General features: G+C 40.4%; 1 protein-coding gene across 9 annotated transcripts in view; it reads left to right on the top strand.

The window, feature by feature from the left end:
- LOC101052132 (lymphotactin) overlaps nt 1-24,311 on the top strand; it is a 143,795-nt gene that overhangs the window by 67,459 nt on the left and 52,025 nt on the right. For all 9 annotated transcript variants that reach the window (XR_012515048.1, XR_012515053.1, XR_012515050.1 and 6 more), the window contains one exon: nt 3,576-3,615. The gene's annotated coding sequence lies outside the window, so the exon portion shown is untranslated. The remainder of the gene's footprint in view (nt 1-3,575; nt 3,616-24,311) is intronic.

Raw genomic sequence — 24,311 nt, 5'->3', positions numbered from 1 at the left:
TCCACACTACTCACACCCGAGTGGGCCACACTGGCCAGGTAGCTTCTGCTTAGAGCCTGGCACATACTAGATACTCAAGAAAAGAGTGTTAAGAGCACTGTGCTGGGGATTTATTCTTTGCAATTTATTGGAGCGTTTTCCTCATGCATTTTTTTTCAGGTGTCTCCCAGAGTAGGAATTATTTAAACAAATTTTTTTTTAATTTAATAGTTTTGTGATACCAGGACTTGCAAATTAGAAAGGGCTTTTCAAAACTTGTTTGGCTTTTTAGTGTATTAAAAGCCAGCTTAGTTGAACTAGGTCTTAGAAATTCTTTGGTAGCATAGCGGGACACTGTTTTCTGCAGTTAACCTGAGCATAAGGTTTTGTTGCCCTGAGAAGAAGAAAGACAAGTTGCAGAAAGTGCATTCCAGAGGGGAAAATAAATGAAAATCTCTGCCTTAGGCCCTGGTGAAATTTGGGAAGGAGAGGAGACATGGGCTGGGGAGAATCTTGCATCACGGTTCTACCTGGTAGATGCGGGAAAGCCAGAAGCAGAGGACATTTTCATTTTCCTATTTTCCTTTTGGGACTCTGGGAGGAAACTGCCTTGGAACAGTCATGTTAAAGCAAAGCAAATGGGGAGCTATAGTTTGGCAGAGCGAGAACTTGAGCTCAGCTTCTAGAGGTCTTCTCCAGCTCTCAGGTGGAATGAGAAGAATCCAGATATTTCTTCCTACCCTACTGAGTGACATGAAAAGCAGCCGATTACGCGGCGGGCCAGCAACCCTGTAGTGAGGGCTGTTTGGCAGACCAACTGCACTAGGGATCAGGTGACCTTCCAGACCCCAGATCCCAAAGGGCCCCAGAGGCCATGCAGTGCCAGTGAGAGCTGATGTGGGGCCAAGTCAGCCAGCAGGGCCACTAGGCTCTCAGCAAATAGGAAGAGGTCAACTACGAGTCTGACTCGCTGCTGACTTCGGCTGCGGGCATTGGCAAGAAGAGAACTGACCAGGTGGACAAGAGCCACCTTCAGGGGGCCCATGAGAATGTGAAGAGAGGCACCAAGACCCACATGCAGATTGGAGGCCTTGCCACCCATCACAATAATCTCCCACATATGGCCACATATCATCTTAGGTGGGCGGTACAGGAAGGGGATGCATTCAGAAAAACCAAAAATAGACCTGCACAAAACTTTTACAATGGAAAGGAGGGCTATTTTAAACCAAAGGGAATAATAAAGAACTAACTGGCAAGTTTAAGTTTTTACTGTTTCCCAGCTACCCATTTTGTTGACTGCATTGCTGGTCTAGGGGTGAGGTCAGTATAGCACCAGCTGCACGTGAGATTTGATGGGGTGTCACTCATCGTATGGGTCCTCAGCATCTTGCAGTCTTTCTATCTAGTTCCTGAAAACCAGAATATCTTGACTCCAAGGGTACAACTGTCTGGAAGTATCATAATTAGCAGCTTTTCTTCTGAATGCCATTCTAAATGGAACTAACAGTTTATTTGAATCATATACCTTCCTCCTTGCTGCTTTTGCTATTGGTGCTGTATTTTTTTTCCTTTTGCTGTGTAAAGGAAAAGTTACGGAAAAAATTAACTTGGGATTCTAATTTTTTTGCTTAATAAATGCTGATACATTATTATTAATTATCACAGGAAATTAAAAAAGTGATTCCATGGAATGATGGTATTGACAAGAAACTTGCTCAATTACAAGAGTTGAGCAAGACCATTTGACTCTCTAGAGTATAGAACCTATAGAAGTCATTTTAATTTGCAAGATATGTTTAATGTTTTAGAGAGACAGAGGGTAAATTTTCATTTTCAGGGATTGATGAACAATATCCATGAGTTCTTGAAGTTGAATAACAGGAAACTGTACTTGCTTTTCAAACCATTTGGCTGCCGGTAAGAAGCTGCCGGTCACAAAATGCACATCCAAAAAACTGCAGTTCTACTGTGACTAGGTTCCTAGCCCAAGTATAACTCAAAATGCAGCTGAAATAGAGCACATTTGAAGCAAATAGTTAAAGATCATAATGGTATAATGCCAAAGTTTTTAAAAAAAGAAATTAAACTAAACCATGTTTATTTTGAATGTTTAGTCTTTGAGGGAAAATATATTTAATTAAAAAAGGGGCCGGGCATGGTGGCTCACACCTGTAATCCCAGCACTTTGGGAGGCTGAGGTGGGTGGATCACTAGGTCAAGAGATCGAGACCATCCTGGTCAACATGGTGAAACCCCGTCTGTACTAAAAATACAAAAAAAGTTAGCTGGGCGTGGTGGTGCACGCCTGTAAACCCAGCTACTCGGGAGGCTGAGGCAGGAGAATTGCTTGAATCTAGGAGGCGGAGGTTGCAGTGAGCTGAGATTCTGCCATTGCGCTCCAGCCTGGCTAACAAAAGAGAAATTCCATCTCGAAAAAAAAAAAAAAAAAAAAGGGAGGGGGATAAGAGGTATATGAAGATCCTAAAGAGGATGTCTCAGCAACTTTCAGGATTTCACTGGCTCTTTATAAATCTGATTTTTCACTTGAATGTCTACAGATTCCCCTTTTCTTGTTATTGCTGCTTCTCAGGCATCAATCATATCTATCAACTATGAAAATAGATTTCACATTTTTGGGTGGGAGGGGAGACTGGGGAGAGTTCTATTATGTTTCAGGCCTGGAATCACTTGAGATACATCAAGGGCAAAACAAAGTTGCTGTTTTTGAGAAATTTTCTTTCTTCTGCAGATATTTAGACAACAGACTAATGAAAGACAGGTACATCATAAAATATCAAGTAGGGATAAGTGCTTTGAAGAAAAAAATTGGGGTGAGAGATAAGATTTTTAGATACATGAAGCAAGACAAATCTCTCTAAAGGAGCTGCTGATAGGGTTCCTCAAAGAAGTAGGGAGTGAGCTTGTGGCTCTGCAGGAGGAAGGGCATTCTAGGCAGAGAGAAGTGAAGCTTAAAGCCCTATGCATGGGCAGGTTCCAGGAACAGCAGAAGGCCAGTGTGAGTTGGGTGGTGTGGCAAGAAGACAGCATGAAGTGTGAGGTCAGAGAGGTCAGATCGCCATGAAAGTACTCTGTGTCTTATTCTAAGCGTGACTTTTTTTCTATGTGTGAAACTGTTTTTCCATGAGAATCGAGAAAGACTTGCATACGAGAGAAAGAGGCAATGATAAAAGATGGATGAAAGAGGGAGAAATAATTTTTGGGGGACCATATTCTTGTGTAAATGGATAATTTGAGATATATTTACTTAGAGATAAATAGAAGGGGTACAGCAGGTAACTAGTGAGGGCAGCAGGGGTCAGATAATTTCCAGTGCTGACCACTAGATTGTGCATTTAGCCCAGGACAGCTTGGTTACTGTCCACAGCAAGCCTGGGGTGTGGAGGGACTGAGAAAAACCACAAATTTACTTAGACTAAGAAAGTCTATGCTTCAGGGTAAAAACTTACTGCTTGCTGAAATCATGAAAAATAATTATCTTAAGATAGAAGATCATGAAAATGATGAGTAATTTACACAACCTTTATTGTTTCGATAACACTAATGTTCCTCCCTGCTTCCACATTTTTTTACAGGAATGAAGAAAGAAGGAGCTAAGACTTCCAGGTGATCTAGGTAAGACCACCCCATCCCAGAACAGCCACACTATTTACAAGAAAAGTGGACGGGGGCCTGAAAGTCTGTGTGCTCCTGTCCCTTCTTCCTCAACATACACAGCCTCTCCATGACCACCAGACCACAAGGCCTGACTTCATCTGGTTCTTCATCCCATTTTGCATGAGTTACCACAAGAATTCTGAGACTCTCAGATCCTCCTCAGCCTTAGACTCTAATTCCCATAAAGGTCTCTGCAGGGTGTGGCAATGGAGCCTCCCCATCCAGCTGCTCTGCTTTCTGATTCTCCATGGCACTTATAGCCCCTGCCATTTATATAACTTATATATGCTAGTAAAAGCTCTATGCAGACAGAGGTTTGCATCTGCTTTGTTTAATTCTGTATTCTCAGGGCGTAGAACAGTGACAAACAGTATTTAATAAATATTTGTTGGAAGGTTAAATATTATTTACTTAGCCTGATCTAAGCAGGCCTGTGTATGCATGAGAAATGGAATACAGATTTTCAAGAGCTTCTGCAGGAAAGGAGACTTAATATTCCTGCACCTGCCAACTTTCTCTGTTTCCTTTGATCCCAAAGACCCTGTGGAGTTCTTGCTGAAAGAAAGGTTTTAAATGGCAACTTTCACATTATCCCTTAGAGCTGTGCAATAGTTGGCATTTGCCTGCAGTCTTTCCACCAAGGGAGGCTGGTTAGTCTAGAATGGGATTACCGCAGGGGATTATACAATCTAATTTTCTGAGTGTCTTGGGATGCTGCTCCTCTCCCCACTCAGACAAGAAGGGCATTATAATATAAGCCTTTGTATTATCTCTTCCACATCCTAATAATTAGTACAGGGAGTCCCCCTGCCCCTCAGGTGACATTTAAAGTGTTCAGTTTGTATAACTTGCATAAGGTTCATATGGATGCTGCCCTCCCCACTACTCAGGCTACTTCAGAGGCTACAGGGAAACACCCAGCTGTGGGAGTATGGCCTGCCCATGAATGCTTTAACATGTTCCTTCTTAAGTTTAGCTGCTTTATAGATGGTGAGCACCTTGAGGGCAGGTCTGGGTCTTGCGCATCTTTGTAGCCCCATGCACCAAGTTCAATCCCCTGAGCCCCTCCACTGCCAACCTCAGGTAGTTTGGTTGGTCTACAGTGATTGATAAACTTGGCTGATATTGGCATGGTGATGGCTTTCAGTTTTAATAGGGAGTGTCATGTTTTGGTAGCAGACATTGCAGTACCTAGGCCCCAGCCTGTGAGGACGTTCCTTCTGCCTCTTGACTTGCTCCATTCACTTTGTGTTGTGTCTAATGCATTGCATTTAAATCAGAACAGCTTGGTGGATCTCTGTAGAGCATTTTTCATTTAATGTTTGTTGAGAACTGGCAGGGATAGTGCTGCTTGAAAGCACATAGGCCGTGTCTATTTTCTTTCAACATCTACAACTTACAGAAAGAGGATAAATCACAGGCACATGGAAACTAAGCTCCTTTCCTTTTCTAATATAAACAGACCATTTCATTTACTTTCTCTCTTTATGAACAGACAGATCTGTAAGTGACATGGATAAATGATGGCAGCGGTTGGCTCCCTAGGTGGTCAGATGGTGACAGTGACTCTGTGGCACCTTGTGATAATTTGGACACTGTTTCCCAGTTTGTGGACATCCTCCTTTCTCCCTCCTTCAACTTGACCATTTCACTGCGATTATCACTTCCAGAAAGGGATAAACCAAGGAAGGGAGGTAGACAGCAAGTGAGCCAATTTTGCTGCAAGTTGGTCATTCCAAAAACCATGTGCAACAAGAGGGAGAGGCTGACATTAATGACCAGGATAATGATTTGAGATTATATATGGCACAGTGCTTCCCATTAAATTAGGTGGAAGAATTCTCTTTTTAAATTAGCTCAGAGGGCCTTGTATGTGTATCTATCAGAACAACAGTCCATTGAGGTGGGTGAAGAATGTTGTTTCTATCATTGCGGGAATGATGACAATCTCATACACATCTCCTCTCTTTTTATGCAATAGCCCCCAAAATGGGGTATGAACGTTCCTTCTGTATGACAATTTACTGCAGCACAGGAGTAAAATATTAGAGTTTCTATTTATTTATGTCTAAAATAAGAAGGAAATTGAGCTCTAAAAATTTATACTATATGAGTTGGCAGTGACTTACATATAAAATTTGTAAGTAAATATATTTTGGGGGTACATGCTCAAAAGTTTTTACTCACAGGGGTGGATAATCAAAAAACTTTGGAGACAGTGATATAAATAATCACAAGGAGAAAATTCCCTTGGAATATTAGAAGTTTCTCTGAATCAGGCAGCATTCAAAACAGGAAAGATAGGTTCATGTAAGTAATTATTATAACAACAAAATTTAAAATTGTAACTCAGGAATTCTCATCACAGAGATATTACTGCATATTACCTTAAAGCTCATGTCAAGACAAGATGTCAACACAGAAATTTAAACATGTCATGAAAAGGGCAAATAAAATTGACTCAAGTTGTGATTTGAATATGGAGAATGACAGAGAGTTTCTGAGACACACTGTGGGGAAGGTGTAGCAAAATGGTCCCTAAGGGAGAGGCCTTAGTCTCATGTTCAGGAGCCAGAGGTGTCTTGTGCAGGGGGCACTTGGTAAGTGGAGCATTGTGGTGCCATCCCTGCAATAGCGCCAGTGATAGCCAGTCAAGATGGCCATGCAAGAGCTGAGCCCCCTTTTCCCCGGTTCTTTCTCTTGTCAGCCTTTCCTTCTTACACTACATTGAAAGGCACATTTGCCTTTACTTGTTGGGGTATCTTCTGAGAGGAGATACGTACCTGAGAGATTAGACCAAATATATCATGAGATTTTTAACAGATTGAGAGCTCAGTGAGAATATTAAAAAGTAGGCCAGACACAAAGGCTGATTTTTCTGTTACTGCCTTACTCCAAGACCATTCCATTCGGTTGAACTCTGCAAGTCAATGAACACGTGGCTTATCTCTCTGGCTGGAAAAGGGCTACAGTTTCATCTTTTGGACAATGCTTAAAAAAAAGTCTCACTCAAGATTTTAAGCTTGAGTTCTCCTAAGTAAGAGAAATAAGTCTTTGTTACAGATATTGAGACGGGATGACACCTCCCCTTGGCCTGGTGTGGACTCCCTCTCTAGAAGGCATTAACTGTTGCTGGGTTAGCTGACTCAGAGGTTCATATACTCTCTGGCTGTGGGTCATTCTCTCTTCTGCCCTTTGACGGATTCTGAAGTTATTAAGAATCAAAGAGGGAAACTGCTGGGTAGTGTTCCAACAAGGCAACTACAGGAATGTTTGAGCCAAAGGATGGTGGCTCAAGACAAGGAGGGCAGGGGACCAGTGTGCAGGGAGGACCCAGGGGGTCAGGGCTGGTGTCAAGGCCAAAGCCAGTTATTGTGCCCAGGCAGGTATTCCTCACTGATGTCATTATACACAGCGACATTGCAGGGGAAGCCAGCCAGCATTAGGATACAGGGAATGATGCCTCCTTTTCTGTCTTCTACTAGTTTACTAGATCTTCATCTTTATTTTTGATGTTTTTCTAATCAAATCACTGGAGAGACTTTGAAATACACAAGAAGTATCTCTCTTTTCAAATTCCATCTCTTGCCATCAGCATGAGGACTGCTTTTTGCATATGGACAGTCTGTAAGACATGTGGCATATATTGGTGACTTTCTTGTCCTTGCAAAATCACAGGCATGTCACTGCCTGGATAGGTTTAGGAAACACAGCTCTGGCTTAATACCTGCTCTTCCTCACCATCTATTTGGGGATGTTTGATGACTTTTCAGTGTAGAATACAAACAAATGAAGATTTATCAAAGATGCTTTGTTTAGCAACTGGCTAGCTATTTTATCATGGCTTTAAATTTAACTTCTTACTAATGACTATGTGCATTTGGGAGAAAAGGCTGGCTTTGCAGATAAGAAAGCAGCTGTGTGTGTCTTGGTTAATGCCTTTATTATATCACCCTCTACAACCAAACTTCATTTTCATTAGCTACAAAAATGTTTGAAATCAAGCCTATATTCAGGGCACTTCAAAGGATTCAAAGAAGTAGGGGCCACAGTTACTTTTCTTTTTTTTTTTTTGGCTTAAAAACAATAAAAATTCCTTCCTTTCCTTTCCTTTCCTTTCTTTTTCTTTCTTTCTTCTAAAAAACGTGATACATGTGCAGATGTGCAGGTTTGTTACATAGATACACGTGTGCCATGGTGGTTTGCACACCTATTGACCCATCCTCTAGGTTCCCTCCCTTCATCACCACCCCCCAACAGGCCCTGGCGTGTGTTATTCCTCTCTCTGTGTCCATGTGTTCTCAATGTTCAACTCCCACTTATGAGTGAGAACATGTGGTGTTTGGTTTTCTGTTCCTATGTTAGTTTGCTGAAGATGATGGCTTCCAGCTTCATCCATGTTCCTGCAAAGGACATGATCTCATTCCTTTTTATGGCTGCATAGTATTCCATGGTGTATATGTACCACATTTTTTAAATTTAGTGTATCATTGACGGGCATTTGGGTTGAGTCCACGTCTCTGCTATTGTGCTGCAGTAAACATACGTGTGCATGTGTCTTTATAGTAGAATAATTTACATTCTTTTGAGTATATGACCAGTAATGGGATTGCTGAGTCAAATGGTATTTCTGGTTCTAGATCTTTGAGGAATTGCCATACTGTCTTCCACAATGAAGACAGTATGAAAATACTAGTTTACCTTAGTATTTAAATGAATGAATTCAATGAAATGATGGACTAGGGTTTATATCTTATTCAAAAACCAATATTATGTCTTATTTGAAAAGCAATATTATTCAAAAAACAATATTATTAGCTAATGGTTACTCAAAAAGGATGTCTTTTAAGCTCTAGTGAGAAGTTTGCATCTTTGAGAATGTTAGGATGGATAAACATCCATTTCACTGCTTCTAAAAGAAAAGAACAATTATATTATTGCTAGTCTAACCGGAAATAGTCTGGTTAATTACTTATAAACTAGTTCTTGGAACTAAGACCATAAACCTTGACTCAATGCAGGAAATGGTGTGGTTTTACATGCTCAGGAAACAATGACCAGAGTAAAATATTTGACAAATTTTATGCTCTGATTGAGAATTGGAGGCCTGGGGGAATACCTGAATGACTTGCATGCTGCTAAATATTTTTCCACAATATGGTTTTTAATAGTTGCATAGTATTCTATGGTATGGTTGCAACAAAATTTAGTCGCATGAAATCTGGGAAATAGGGAAGTTGCTAAGAGCAGGAGGGATTTTAGGAAAGAGAAATTGGGTATTAGGTTTGCAGTAGCTAGCTTTTCCAGCATTAGGAATTTTCCTGGAGCTAGCTCTGTCCAGGGGGTAACCTATACATGCTGTGTACTTTTCCAGGCAGGAAGGGGAAGGACTCATGCTTCTTGGTCTAGCTTCTTTCCAGAAACCTTTGCAAAGTTCATCCAACTCAATCTTGTAGTCTTAACGAAGGTCAAAGATTCAGATTCCAGTTCTCTTAAACCAGCTACAGAAAACATATCCTATAACTCAATGGAGTCAGGCTTGTTTGTAACTTAGATTGGCTGAAGTCTTTACTAAGTGAAAAAAGATGGAAGTATACCAACATTCCTAACTGAATGCCATTCATGGAAAGAATGTCTGGAATGGAATCCTCTGTCTTGGCTAAATTTGAAAGGATAGCATGTTCTGAAAAGAAGGATGAAGGAGATTAATCTGATCTTACCTACTGGCCAAGGATCAAAATGTTAAGAGAAGCACAAGAGATCATCTTTCTGAGCAGGAAGAGTCTAAAAATATCAGACATACTGAATTAAGTCATTAACTGGAGTCATGTCCTAGAATTGTGCCCATGCACCTGGCCAAGACATTTCCTATTAATTTCAGGTCCAAAGTTCTCATAGTGCAGAACTACCTTTAGAAACATTAAATAACAGATCTTCTTTCAGACTGGACCATGATGATGGCATCTTTCAGGCAGGAAGAGGAGGGTTAACTGGTCTGGGAGAGGTGATAAGGAGCTGTCTAACCAGTCTTCTCACCACCAAAAACAAAACCAAACCAAACCAAACCAAAAAAACAAACCCATTAGCACCTAGCACAGCACCTGTGCTAAGCCTCTATAGTAATAGAAGCTTAATATGTATTTTGTGAATAAATATAAGAATTAGAGGTTGAAGTAGAACTGTGGACTGTCTATTACCATGCTTGGTACTTCAGTAGAATGTCTGCCAAAGAATAAGGGCCCAGCTCCTCTCTGGGCTTAGGCCTGGTCTCTCCTCAGCTTCTCAGCTTTATAGGTCAGGAATTTCCCAAGGTATCATTTTATTAGTCCTCTCTGGTACAGAAGTGACAAAGAAGAGATGAGATATAGTTAGAAATTTATGAGAAGGGATGGGACGGAGAAAATAGTGCTGACTTGACTCTGTATTGACAGGGACCCCTGCCCATCAGCAATGCTTTGAGCTACAAGTAGAAGGTGGGGCATGGGGCAGAGGCTATATTGGTGGCTATAGAGTAACAGATGACCTGGTTGACCTTGATTATTGACCAACCTATTACAATGGAGTGGTTGAGGGGTTACAAGTATAGACACAAATAATTTTGTATGTAATAAGTAAACTAATACTTTATATGTTTGTTTTTTTTTTCTGGGAAGATGGAAAGCTCTTTGTTAGAGCAAATAATTCTGATAGTGACACATGCAGAATAAAAATCAGATTCATGACCATGACCTTCAGTTCCTGTTTCATATTGGATTAGCCTTGGGCAAGTCAAATAAGCTAGGGAAAAGAGTGTTTCCATTTCCCTCTGTAAAACCAAGTTGGCCTAAATGTCTATTTCTCCTTTCATATAATTAGTGTGAGTATTCAAGCTGGATGGAGGCAGACAGTCTCTTTTGTAATAAGCTGCCACTAGAATGTCTCATTTTGTTGAGAAGAGAAACCCCTGAAACTGATGGCACTTGGAACAAACTGTCTGGGACACTAAATGGCAGGAGACCCAGTGTTTTAAGAAGTCATTTCTGTCTTAGTTTGTTATTAAACTGTGGAGCTTCCTCCTCAAGTTAGTAATAAGTCATATAATACAAATCAATTTAAAATGAGACTTAGGGACTTACAGAATCCCAAGGCTGACAAGCATCAAAAGTGCCTGCTGATCCTGCAGGAAGCCAATCCCCAGATGTTACTTTTGTCTGGGAAGGGTGAGGAGGAAGCGGTGGAAGAGTGAGACTGTCTCAAAAAACAAACAAAAAAAGTAAATCCATGGTCCTTAGGCCAACCACTGCTGAAGACATGTGCAGGATGTGCAGGTCTGTTACACAGATAAAAATGTGCTATGATGGTTTGTTACACAGACCATCCCATCACCTAAGTATTAAGCCCAGCATCCATTAACTCTTCTCTTCTTCAGAGACCTAGAGGCAGAAACATGATATGACCCAGCAATCCCATTACTGGGTATATACCCAGAGGAATATAAATCATTCTGTTATAAAGATATGTGCACGTGTATGTTCGTCGCAGCACTATCCACAATAGCAGAGACATGGACTCAACCCAACTGCCCATCGATGACACACTAAATTAAAAAAATGTGGTACATATACACCATGGAATACTATGCAGTCATACAAAGGAGCGAGATCATGTCCTTTGCAGGAACATGAATGGAGCTGGAAGCCGTTATCCTCAGGAAACCAATGCAGGAACAGAAAAACAAACACTACATGTTCTCACTTATAAGTGGGAGCTGAACAATGAGAACACATGGACATATGGGGGTGGGAACTACACATTCTTGGGCCTGTCAGGGAGGGAGAGCATCAGGAATAATAGTAAATGGATGCTGGGCTTAATACCTAGGTGATGGGATGGTCTGTGCAACAAACCACCATGGCACATGTTTACCTATATAACAAGGCTGCACGTCCTACACATGTACCCCTGAACTTAAAAGATGAAGAAAAAACAAACAAACGAAACAAACAAAATCGTGTCTAGTTGCAAAATGCTCAATATGGACTGGACACTTCTGAGTGGGTAGTTTGGAATTTTCCTAAGTTGAATCCTAAAATGACCTCTGATTGATCAACATAATTAACGAGCTCCTCGCTGTGTGCCCAGCACTGCCAGTAGTTACGTGAAGGGCCACAGCTGTAAAATCACATTTCATGCTCTCATTGAGAAGCCAATCTAGCTGTACTGACAGTGCTGGCATCTGTGGAACAATGGTGGAGGTGAAAAGTCAGCATAGAACAAGGTGTGGAGAAAGTGGTATACAAACTCTAAGACTGGGTAGACCAAGGAATTGAGTGGATCAGGAAAGGTGAAGCTGAGCTTCCTAAAGAGGGGATGTGAGCACTGTGTCTTGAGGCATGCATGGGATCTGGCTGGGCAAGGAGGAAATGGGGGCATCTGTGGGGAGGCGATGGAGAGGAGCCTATGGGCAGCAGCGCTGCCAAACTTCTGTTTTCCATGCACTCCATGTAAGTGCAGTTATCCCAGTTAAAAAATATCTAGAGGACAGTGTCAGCAGCAATAGATTTCTACTAGATAGTCGGGTTACAGGATTAGAGCATGCAGGCTTACACAGAGCCTGTTCCAATAGGCGACCTTGTGTCTGGGACTCCACATCAACAGGGCTCATCCTGTTCTCTGTCCTGCTGTGCTCTGCTATGGGGCCTGTTGCAGGCTGAGAATTGAAGGGGAAGAATCAAGTGCCAGGAGAGGGAGCTGGGGGAAGCCAGAGGCTGGGTAGGCCTGCGGAAGGGTAGGCCACCTCCTAGCTGGAAGTTTGTCAAGGTTGGAACCAAAGCTTGGTGTTGGCCACCTCTTGCTGAGAGGGAAAGGGAGGAAGTGAGAATGGGGCGCTTGTGCTAAGGAGGAGCTGAGGCCAGCCCCTGCCGGCAGCCTTTCCCCTGGCATGCTCCCTAGGGCCTGGGATTGCTAATCTCTTTTAGAAAAGCAATGAGTTAGGCTTCAGTAATAGTCTGACTCTGAACTAGGGAGTTCTAAGGAAGCTAAAGGACAAAAAGATTATCCTTGACTGAGGAGAAAGGACTCATTCTGCTCACACTCAAATAGCAATGTGAAATACAAACAGTTCTTTTAAACCACCCATTAAGGAAATAACCACAAGGTTTAATGTGACAGTTTTTAAGATAGTGAAAAAATTACAAACAAAGTAAATGCTCAAGAATAGGGTCTTGATTAAATGAGTACAGAGAGCTCCTATCAGGAGGTGCAAAGCAAACATCAAAGTGAGGCTGTAGAGTAGAAATCAGCCGACTATGGCTCATAGGCCAAATCTGGTAGCTGCCTGATTTTTTTTAATGACCCTTGAGCTAGGAATATTTGACGTTTTAAATAGTTATCTAAGAGCTTACATAATAGCCTCAATTTTGCTTTGTAGTCTGCAAAACCGAAAACACTATATAGCCCTTTAAGAAAAGTTTGCTCACTATTGCTATAAAAGGATATTTAAGGAGATACAATTTTTTATTATTAATTAGGTGAGAATATAGTGTTAATTTGTGTCTAAGTTATCTGTTGCTGTGTAACAAACTACCCTGGAATTTGGCATTTTAAGACACCTACCATTTTGTTTGCTCATTATTGTGTGGGTCACGATTATGGACAAGGCAGGGTAAGGATGTCTGGAGCCTTGGCCAGGATGGTCTGAAGGATTAGGGGCTGGCTGGAATGGGCCTATGAGAAACACATGTGCAGGGATTTAATCCTCTCCATCTGTGACTGTGTTCTTCTCCATGTGGTCTCTCCATGTGGCTAGCTTGGGCTTCGCCACTGCATGGCAGGCTGAGGGTAGATGAATTTCTTACATGGCAACTGGTTTCCCCAGTGCAAAAGCAGAAGCTGCAAGCCCTTGAAGGCCAGGCATAGCTTCATTCGGCTGCATTTCACTGAATGTCATGAAGAGTTCCATAGGTCACAAGGTCAGCCCAGATTCAAGAGGGGTGAAGAAATAAACCTCCTCCTTTTTATGGGAGGAGCAACATACATGCACAGGGGGCTATGAGTGGAGCAATGTGGAGCTGTCTTTAGAGACCACCACTGTGGACAGTAAATATACATAGAGATGGACCTACCTTAAACAATTTTAAGCAGATACAAAAGTGTGAAGAAATGGCCCTACTTATTTTTATAAATTTGTGGTAGACTTCTGTCATATTCATGCTTACCCATCATTTTGAATAACATTTTTAGATTTGAGTAAGTGAACTAATGTCCTACCTCCTTGCAGTTAGGATGCAAACATATGAATGGAACATTTCAACAAAACAGAACACAAAAAGTGTTAAGATATCTCAAGCTTTGAAGCCAGACTATCTGAATTCAAATCTCAACTTTGCCACTGATTGTCTGTGTGATCTTAGCCTAGTTATATGATTTCATGTGCCTCAGTTCCCTCAGCTAGAAAAAAGGATGCTAGTAATACCAACTATTTTAGGGTTTGTTTTTAGGCCTAAATGAGATAATGCTTCAAAGAGCTTAGGATAAGTCAAGGCTCTGCCAATCAGAAAGAAACATGAAACTTCAATTCAAATATCAGCAATCTGAGACAGCAACTGACTCTGTGGATCTGCAAAGACATCCAACTTTTACCTCAGTCACAAGATCAAAATGGAATTGGTCTGGTGGGAGGAGTGGCTACAGAATAGTCAAGTTCCGGGGATTTATATATTGTTTCTCCATTGAATTAGTTCTGTGTGATTTAGGGCATTATTCCTGAAAGCTTCAGTTCTAATCTGTTTTTCCAGCTAGTTCAAGAATTCTGTGGGCAAAAGTATCTTTTAAAAACCTTCCCACCACCATTTTTCCCTGAACCATATAGAGTGGATACAGATACAGTAGATTCTGTTGTTCCCAATTCAGAACTGTGGCTGATATAACAGTGGTATGTTTCAGGGATGTAAAGAAAGGCCTTTTGGACTACTTTTTATGTCTGGAATTGTAGCATCTGGGAATTTCCTCTAAGGCTCTTATGTTGATGTGCAAATCCTAGAAGAAAGGTGTCATATATGGCGTTTTTAATTATTTTTGTGTAAAATGCTTTATTTGGAGCTGGGGAGGGCACTCATTTGGATTCCTGTCTAAGCAGCTTGAGTCTGGAATGAGAAATGAGATTGTTTTGATTAATTTTTCTCTTCCCTTGTTCTCCAGAGTTGGGCAACATGACGTTGGTTTGTCATCTCACATTTCCAGGGTTGCCTGATAATAACCAGAACTTGTTTTTGCCTTAAAATGTTTCACATTCTTTCCCCTGGGTGACACATAAGATTTATATAACTCCCATATTTGTCAGATCCACTTAGGCTAAATCATTCAGTAGATCCAAGAAATATCTCTGACATCATGATTTGGAGGATACTCACATCCATCTGAAAAATGTTCAGTAGTCATTGCCAGGTACTGTCAAAAGATACTAAGAACCCCGAAGAAGAAAATGTAAACATTTCTGGACTAGAAGTGAAGCATTAATGGCCAGCTGAGTTCACTTGATTATGTGTGTAATAGTTGTCGCTAGAGGAGGGGTTGAAATTCAGAGAGCATTGTAAACAATTTAGATGGAAGAGAAAATTTCTTCTGGATGGATAGGGAGGGATTGTATAAATTGAATGCACACCTTCGAGCTATGCAGGACTACCTTGCCAATACTCATAATGCTGCAAGAATCATGATATCAATATTATTTCTTAACATTTCATAAGGCAAACTGCTGTCATCTCTATTTTACTCCATAGACACTCAGAGTGGGTTATGGTGCCAGTCATAATGACTAGTCTCAGGCAGATGAGTCCATCAGGCCTTCTCTGAGCGTTTGCTCTCTGAAAGATGGCATTACCCCTGTGGATGAGGACAGGGAGACACATAGACATGGTGAGGCACTCAGGCAGTGCAGCATATCAGAGAGTGGTGTTGGTCAAAGTCTGGATGGGAGCAATAGAAATGGGTTGAGGGAAGGCACAACAAAACACCACAAGGGATGAGAAGGGCCACTAAAAATAACATAAGAGCTTGTTGGAGACAGATTTCACATATGCAGTTTACATTTTACTAAGACACCCCTGCTTAAATGTTAGAGAGCTCTGTGGCTTTTCTGTTTTTTTTCTTTTTTCTTTTTTCTTTTTTCTTTTTCCCAATGGAGTATTTTTTCTTCTTTCTTTCTTTCTCTCTTTCTTTCTTTCTTCTTCTTTCTTTTTTTTTTTTTTTTTTTTTTAATACAGAGTCTCACTCTGTCACCAGGCACCAGGCTGGAGTGCAGTGGTGCGACCTCAGCTCACTGCAACCTCCACCTACCAGGTTCAAGAAATTCTCCTGCCTTAGCCTCCTGAGTAGTGGGAACTACAGGCATGCGCCACCAGGCCCAGCTAATTTTTTTTTGTATGTTTAGTAGAGATGAGGTTTCACCATGTTGGCCAGGATGGTCTCAATCTCTTGACCTTGTGATCCACCTGCCTCGTCCTCCCAAAGTCCTGGGATTACAAGTGTGAGCCACCGTGCCCGGCCTCTTATAGAGTATTTCTATGGAAATCTGCTTAGAATCTGTGGCTTTTCTGTGGGTTTTTTTTCCCAACGAATTATAGTATACATCACAGTACCCATTTCCACGCTCTAGTTCCCTGACTTCCAGAAGGAGCAACATGCTCGATTTCTAATAATGCTTTCAGTGCAAGAGAGAAGAAAAAATGCAGGGTTAATTGCTGAGGTTTTGTGGAATCACCTTTTATTCATTTATCTGGCATTTGCCCAAGAACCTTAAATCCTTGTGGAGAGACAGTATTTGGAGAAACTGTACTAGCACAATATGTCTGCAGAAACATTTGATATCTTCTTGCATCTTCCTAAACTTTAAGTGTTATTCCTAAGAGTGCAATATAGCTACACTTTCTCCCTCATATTTTAATGAAAATGAATTAATGATTAACCTGCTATCCTTTGCGATTTTATTCACTTTTTATGTACAGCAGATGCTGATTTTCCTAAGGGGTTGTAAGCCCTCTGCTTGGTAAGAAAAGATACTTTATATTCAGCTGTTTGCATATTAGTGGTGCCGTACCAGCTCTTGCAGGATTAATGCATTGGTGATGCCAAATATTAAATTGCTTGCTCTCTTGTAGTTTGAGTAAAATGATGAATTGGAGAGCACAGATTCCCAGGCTGGCTGGAATCCAGACCTCTCCTTCTTTCCAAACCATGAACACAGTGAAACCTTGGGTAACCTTGAAAAAGTCACTTTGCTTCTGCTACTTTCTCTACCTTTGTGAAATTAGGCAATGATGTGTTCATCCCGTTTCTTTCCTTAGGGTATGTGAGTAAGGAAGAGGGTGTTCATCAAGTACTTTGGCTGCTTTAGAGGAGATGCTCTATTGAAGGCAATAATAGGAAATCTTATAAATCATGAGACCTCTTGGGGGTGTGTTGCCTGGATACAAAATATTCATATTATTATTTTACACTTTGCAAATTAGATCTGTTGCACAGTTAGCATTACATTGGATGGACATTTTTTCATACTCAGAAATTATGTTGTTGTTTTAAGAACCAAAAGGAATCCTCATTAAGTGATATAACAATAAGATTGACAAAATATATGAAATTCTTCTAGTGGCTTGGAGAGAAATATTTTACTAGAAAAAAAAAACCCAGAAAAGCTATTCGGTTGATCATTCCTAGTAGAAAATTACTGTAAGTAATTAAATATCAAGCAAACTTTTCAATGATGTCCACAGTACTCTTGTTAGGATGGAAACCTAAAATCAATATGAGAAAACCTCCAGACTCTTATGACCAAAATGGAGTACAATTCATAGCAAAAACTCATGTCTTAACATGAAAGAAAGCATAACCCTTGGTAACCTAGAATACCTCTATGTTTGGTTTCTGAGAAGAAGAGGCAAAAGAACAAATTGATATCAAATATTTATTTTAAGAAGACATTTCTAGGGCAAGTTCTTTAACTGTGGAAGGCTAATTATTATTATTAGTCCTCTTCAATAATCTTCAAAAGTCCTCTTGTAATTCTGTAGGATGAAGCTATTTGGCATGACAGTCCTGAACCACTGAAATCAAGAAGATGAGGGCTGCCTGGAAACTTAGAGATTACTAGACAAACCACTCTCCTTCACAGAGGAAGAAACCAGGGCTCACAAGAGGTCCTCACTGAAATACATTTGATAGGCTGGGTGCAGTGTGTCACTCGCATAATTTAAACACTTTGGGGGCTGAGGTGGGAGAATCACTTGAGGCCAGGAGTTTGAGGCTAGCCTGGGCAACATAGTGAGGCCTTACATGTGCAAAAAAAAATTTAACAAATTGACTGGGTGTGGTAGTACGCACCTGTAGTACTATCTGCTTGGGAGGCTGAGGTGGGAAGATCGCTTGAGCCCAGGAGTTTGAGGCTGCAGTGGGCTAGAACTGTGCCCCTGCACTTCAGCTTAGGGCCTGGGTGACAGAGCAATACCTTGTCTCTAATATATATATATATATATATAGTCATGTACAAAGTGTTTATTCATTAGTTCAACAAATATACATAACATAACTGCTATGTGTCAAGCAAACATTACTGATTACCTCCTCTTTGACAGGTACTCCAAAACATAGTGGGAATGGATAATAATTCTCAAACAGAGTAGGGTTTAATAGGAGAGAATTTAATTACAGTGCAATAAAATATGTATGAAGGCAATGGGACACAGAGAAACTCAGTATTTCAAGAAATACTGTAGAATAGCATTTCCTACACTTTACCCTACAAAATATAATAATCTATCATAGGAGGAGTATTGACGAAACAATATTCTTGGCTCTATAAGGTTAAGAAATGTTGAACACTTTTTTTTTGTTGTTGGAGATGCACAATGCCCATTAATGTATTAGAGAAGCATGTTAGAGAAGCATGTTAAGGAAGTTCTGCAATTTAAGCATCCTTCTCAAATTTATTTGAGCATGGAAAATATCCCTCAACTCAACATTCTTTCCCCCTTTCTCCTTTTCCTTCTCTTTCTTGTCCTTCTCTTTCTCTTCTGGCAGAACATTTGTTTATATCTCACAGAATGCTCATGTTACATAGGACAGAAACTTTAAAAAGCGTTTTGGCCACCTCTCAGTTAATCAGAAAGCTCCATTAGCTAAGAGATCACATCCTCAAAAGATTCAGCTAATGGAAGTTTACTGTAGTTCCAAGACATTGTTGGATTAAATGTCCCTATAGTGATAAATTAACATTCCCTTATCACAAATGTAGAATGTTGAAGCAATAATGAATGCAATTTGGGAAATTTGATTATTAACCAGAAATGAAATAATTTGAAATGTAATATAACAAGCGATGGCTTATTGTTTTGCTACAATTAATCTAATATGTCTAGGATAAGAAATAATTCAGAAGGTATAAGGTTTCAGAGCAAACACCTATTTGGGGAAATGCTCCTAGCCACCAATATATGCAGACTGGACCCCTGAATATAAAAATTCTTCATTTTGGTAGAAATTAGAGAAATAGAGAGTGTTGATTTCTTTCTTGATGAAATTTCATCAACGTCAAAATTACAGATTATTCCCTGGGGAAGTCAGATTTCATATCTATTTTTTCCTTGATATTTCACTTAGTTCCAAAGGATTACAATGCAACACATCTTTGCATACTATTTTATGGAATTTCTCTATTACTTGTAAATTGCCCAGTATATTTGATGTATGTGGTGTATATCATATATATACATGGAGATTTGATTTCCTTTTTCTGTACAACCTTGCCTAAAATTCTTCATTGTAGTAGTGATCTAAATGTAATCTGGAAATTGTGTTTGGGGAGCTAGTTGAATGGTGGGCTTGTGCTATTTGTCAAGTCAATATCTATGGCAAGACTAAAAATCAAATTGGATGGGGTTTATTTCTTGCATTCCTTTACTCTACTACATTTTATTTTCTCAGTCTCTTGTAACCTTTGGCAACAATTCCTGATAGCCAGTAAAATTTACCAACCTATAATGGAGACTCCGGCAAAGTGTCCTGACAACAAACCCTACTGTGTGTTCAAATCTCAGCTTTACTGTACTCTCTTCCAGGAGGTTTTTCTACTTCTCCGACACAGAGCTAAGGGCTCACTTAAATGCTCCACAGCAGTCTTCTTCTATGGCTCTTTCCCACTGCTGTGTCTACTCATCTCTTTGTTTATCACGGTCTCTGTCTCTCTTGCAGCAAAAGATGTCCATACACATTTTACTAGTTCTGGCTTTTCCTCTTTAAGACAATACTTACCTTGCAGTACTGAAGGTACTCGTTTGTCTGGATCTCTGGGTCCCCTTCCAGACAGGTTATAAGTTAGGTGAGGAGAAGTGCCATGTCTGTATTTTTCACTATAGAATTCTCAACAGCTGGCAGGGTAGAGAGCCAATAAATGTGTTGAAAGTAATTCAGTTGATTTTACTCTTGCTAGACCTCTTCATGCCCCTCACTGGGTTGGTGCTGCCTGCTCCATCTATTAAATGAGACTTAAGTGACTTGGCCATGGAGTCACAGTGTTTCTGGATTTAGACCACTATACCTGACCACTGTGTCCCCACAGAGCCCAAATCACTTCCAAACACAACCTGAAATGGCATCCCTCTCTCCATTAAAGCATGTGCAGATACTTCCAAACCCAGGCTTATATCCCATGCCTTCAACATGCCTTCCTGGATTGTCCCCAGCTAACCTTGTCCCTATAGTGGGTCTTCTCAACACTCAGGGGCTTAGGGCTTCAGAATACAGGCATATGTGTATTAGACTAGGCAAACTATACTGGAGCTGAGCTATTTTGTTTGTGGGCTAGCTATATTGTCCCTGATAACAAACCCTGAAGGTAAATGCACGTAGGTTCAGCAACCCTCTAGTTTCCTTGATTTTCTCATTACGTGTCTGTCAGTTATGAGTTTGCATTTATCCTTCTTAGCCTCTTTACATTTTTATCTTCTATACAATACCATTATATATTTTTGATGTGATCCATTTTCATGTGTTTTTATTCATGTTTAATTTACCTTTTTAATGCTTCAAGGACATTTTATGAACTCTAGGCCATTTTCTGACTCTAGTCCAATTCTTACTGTAAGTATCTTGTGACTTAAAGAAGTGTCTTATTGTTCTCTGGAGACTGGCTGAGGTTTCAGCTCAAGAATTCTGATTACCATGCCAGCATTATTTTTACCTAGCTGATTTCCTATATTCTCAAATCTTCATTCTGTATCTTAATTATTTCTTGGATTGGGAGCTATAGTAATTATAATACTATAAATGTTAGTACCAATGTTATCTACTAACAATGAAAATATTGATTATTACATTGTCTCAAGTATGGTGCTAAGCACTTTACATGCACTATTTTACTTAATCTTCATAAGACACTGTCAGGTAAGTGATATCCTCATTTCACAGACAAGGAAACTAATATTCAGAGAAGTTAAGTAATTTGCATAAAATAGCAGAGTTTGTATGTAAGTGGCACACCTAAGATTCATATAGATATGTTTGACATTAAAGTTAATGTCTTTAACTATTGGCTTTATTTCAGGAGAAGCTGGTGCTGGAAATATCATAGATCCCATTGAGGGAAGAATTTTCTCGGGGGGTCTCCCATTACTCACTTACCAGGCTCACCTCCAGAGAGTTGTAAGTCTCTTCTTTCTGCAGAACAGGGAAGAAATTCTTGATGGTTGTGAAACTCCCTGGTCCTGTAATATGCCTATTCCCATGCCACATTTATCAAAGGATCCTCTCCATTAATGACAACCCTCTCCTTACAGTGGCAGATTAAGAAATGTTAGGGTCATCTCTTTTTCTCTCAGATTCTGCATTTAATCCATTAGGAAAGGCTGTCAGCTTCATTTTCAAAATTTGTCCAAAATCTGACTACTTCTTATCACTTGCATTTGCTGTCAATCTGGTTCACCATCATCTTTAACCTAGATTACTGCAATATCTTCTTGCTTTCCTGGTCCCCTTGTAGCCTTCTAGACACTCAGCAGTGACCTTTATAAACATGTGTTAAAATACATTGCTTCTCTATTGCCAAACCTTTCTGACTGAAAGCCAATGTTTTTACAATCATCTATTACACAAAGTCCTGCATTCTCTCCCTACACCTCCCCTCCGCACTCCCACCCACCCCTGTGGTACTTCTCTGATGTTACACCACTCTACTCCCCACCTCACCATGGGGTAGATTCCTCAAGTACAAGGTTATGCACCCACCTCAAAGCTTTTGCTCTGACTTTTTACTCTACCTGGAAATATTTTCTCCAGATATCTCCATGGCTATACCCTGACCTTCTTCAAGTTTTTGCTCAAATATCACCTTTTCAGTGTCCGCTCTATTTAAAATCAGGACTTCCCTGGACACCCGATACTTCCCACACTACCCACATCCCTTTTCAACTTAGAACATACTGCACAATTTTCTTATAGGTTTATTTCTTATTACGTTTCTCCCCACTAGAATATAGGCTGTGGGAGGATAAGAGTTTGTGTGTTCATTTACTAATATATTCCTTATGCTAAGATCAGTGCCCTGATCATGGCCTGTGCTCATTTAATGACTGTTGAATGAAGGAAGGAAAGACTGCCTAATTTTTGCATTTTAATTGAAGTTTTCTGCAGCACAGCACCAAGGGGATTTGCAAAACAGGAGTTCAGGGCAGTCAGTGTAATTTTTTCCATACTTGAAGATTACACTGTGTTTATAATTTTGACAATTTTTAAGATAGTCTTTTCTTTAGTTTTTCTTTTTTTTTTTTTTTTTTTTTGAAGAGTCATTATATTGTCATGCTTTCCTCTGATTCTAGCTCTACGCTTATTTAGCATTCAGCTTTCTGGACCTCTCTTGTTTTTCACAGGAGTGAAGATTTCTGGTGTGGCTGCCTGGTCATTTTTATAAAACCTATGATTTCGCTGATGTGTATATTAATCTCTCCAGCAATGCCCAGCAGTTTGGTGGGACTTTGGCTTCAGTTGCATGAACTTAACAATGTCTAGAATCTGTTTGCCTAAGCTGTAGAATCCTTTCTTGGATGAAATCTATTAATCTGTCAGTATAGTTTGATTTATGTTCCTATTGTCTGTCTTTCTGCTTCTTTACATAGGCAGAACAGGATGCTCTGCAGTTTCTGTTGACTGCAGGTTTAACATTTTGCTATGAGGAGTACTTAGTGTTACTCGCAACTAGGAATTTCACCACGTACTTCCTCTGAGCACATACGAAAAGTTTAACTAGCATGTTCCCTGGCACTGATCTCCCACAGTTAAGCACTTTGCAGTTCTACCACCTCAGAAATATTTGTGTATCCCTGGTATTTGCATCCCATTTCTAAGGCTAGTTCCTTACACATGGCCTCCTATCCTGTATCAATTTGTTAAAAATATCTTAGTGGTACAATTATGAAAGTCATTGAGGCTTTAAATCAAGTGGCTTTGTAGGCTCTACTTAATTCTGATAACTAGCCTTTCAAACAGCTTTTGTTGAATTTAGGCATCAAATAATAATAATAGATAATGCGTATATGTGAGTAGCCATTTACAGTTTATAATGCTTAGTGGAAAGATCATGAACATTGCAGCCAGCCAGACGTGAACTGGAACCTCGCTTCAACATTTACTAGCTTTGTAATGCTAAGCACCTTACCTCCCTCATCTTTACAAGGGTGGCAGGAACACCTTGCAGGCTTTTGGTATTGTGGGATGGGGGGAATAGTGCTTGTCAAGGGCCTAGGGGGTGCCTGATGCAGAGCACTGGATGGGTGCTCAGTTCACGTGGGCTGCTCCATTTCTCTGCTCTTATACTGACTCTCTTGCTATAACCTCTGTTACCTCTACACCTGTTCTAGGTACTAGGATTCCTTATGAAAAAGAAAATCCATACCCTCATGGAGCTTACCTTTAGAAGTGGTGGCAGAAAATAAAAACAAAGAAAAACACACAAATATGTGATACTAGATAGTGATAAGTATTGAGAAGAGAAATAGAGTAGGGTGAGAGGCAAGGGAGGCTAGTTTAAACAGTGAACCAGAGAATGTCCTGGAGTGAGTAGGAGACAAAGTGGATGTGAAGCTATGGATCTTGACTTCAGTCAGTTGTTCTCATTCAAGAGTTTGATAAAGCTGCCCTCACATTTTCTTCAGCGGGCCAGGTGTGGAAGGAAGACACATGAATCTCAAGTTTCCAGGTTCTTATTTGGAGTTCTCAGGTGTAGAAGATACCTCAGTTGTCAGTTAGTTCTGCGTCACAGTGGCCATTTGCAAGGGTAGCAGTTCTTGACTTTTCCTATGAAAATGATCCTAGAGTTTTTACCTGCAAAGTCTTATTGAGACAAGAACTTGTGTCTTTTTTATATCTCTATCACCAACACTAAGATGCCATCATCTGCCCTATGGAACATTGCAAAAGCCTCCTACCTGGTCTGTGTGTATCAATTCTCACCCAATCCAGTATGTCTTGAAGTTTTTCTGCAGCATCATAATGGTGGGCAGCCTCCTTGGAGAGAGTGCTCAGAGGAAGCAGCAGCAAGATTCACCAAGACCTATTTGCCAGCTTTTAGGATCTGAGGGGCCGTTGCTGGGCTGGCTGCAAGAGCCTGGCATCCCGATTCCTGAATCACAGCC

This window comes from Saimiri boliviensis, chromosome 19 (genome assembly GCF_048565385.1).
Source record: "Saimiri boliviensis isolate mSaiBol1 chromosome 19, mSaiBol1.pri, whole genome shotgun sequence".
In the NCBI taxonomy this organism is placed as follows: Eukaryota; Metazoa; Chordata; class Mammalia; order Primates; family Cebidae; genus Saimiri; species Saimiri boliviensis.
This window is presented reverse-complemented; position numbering and strand designations above follow the sequence as displayed.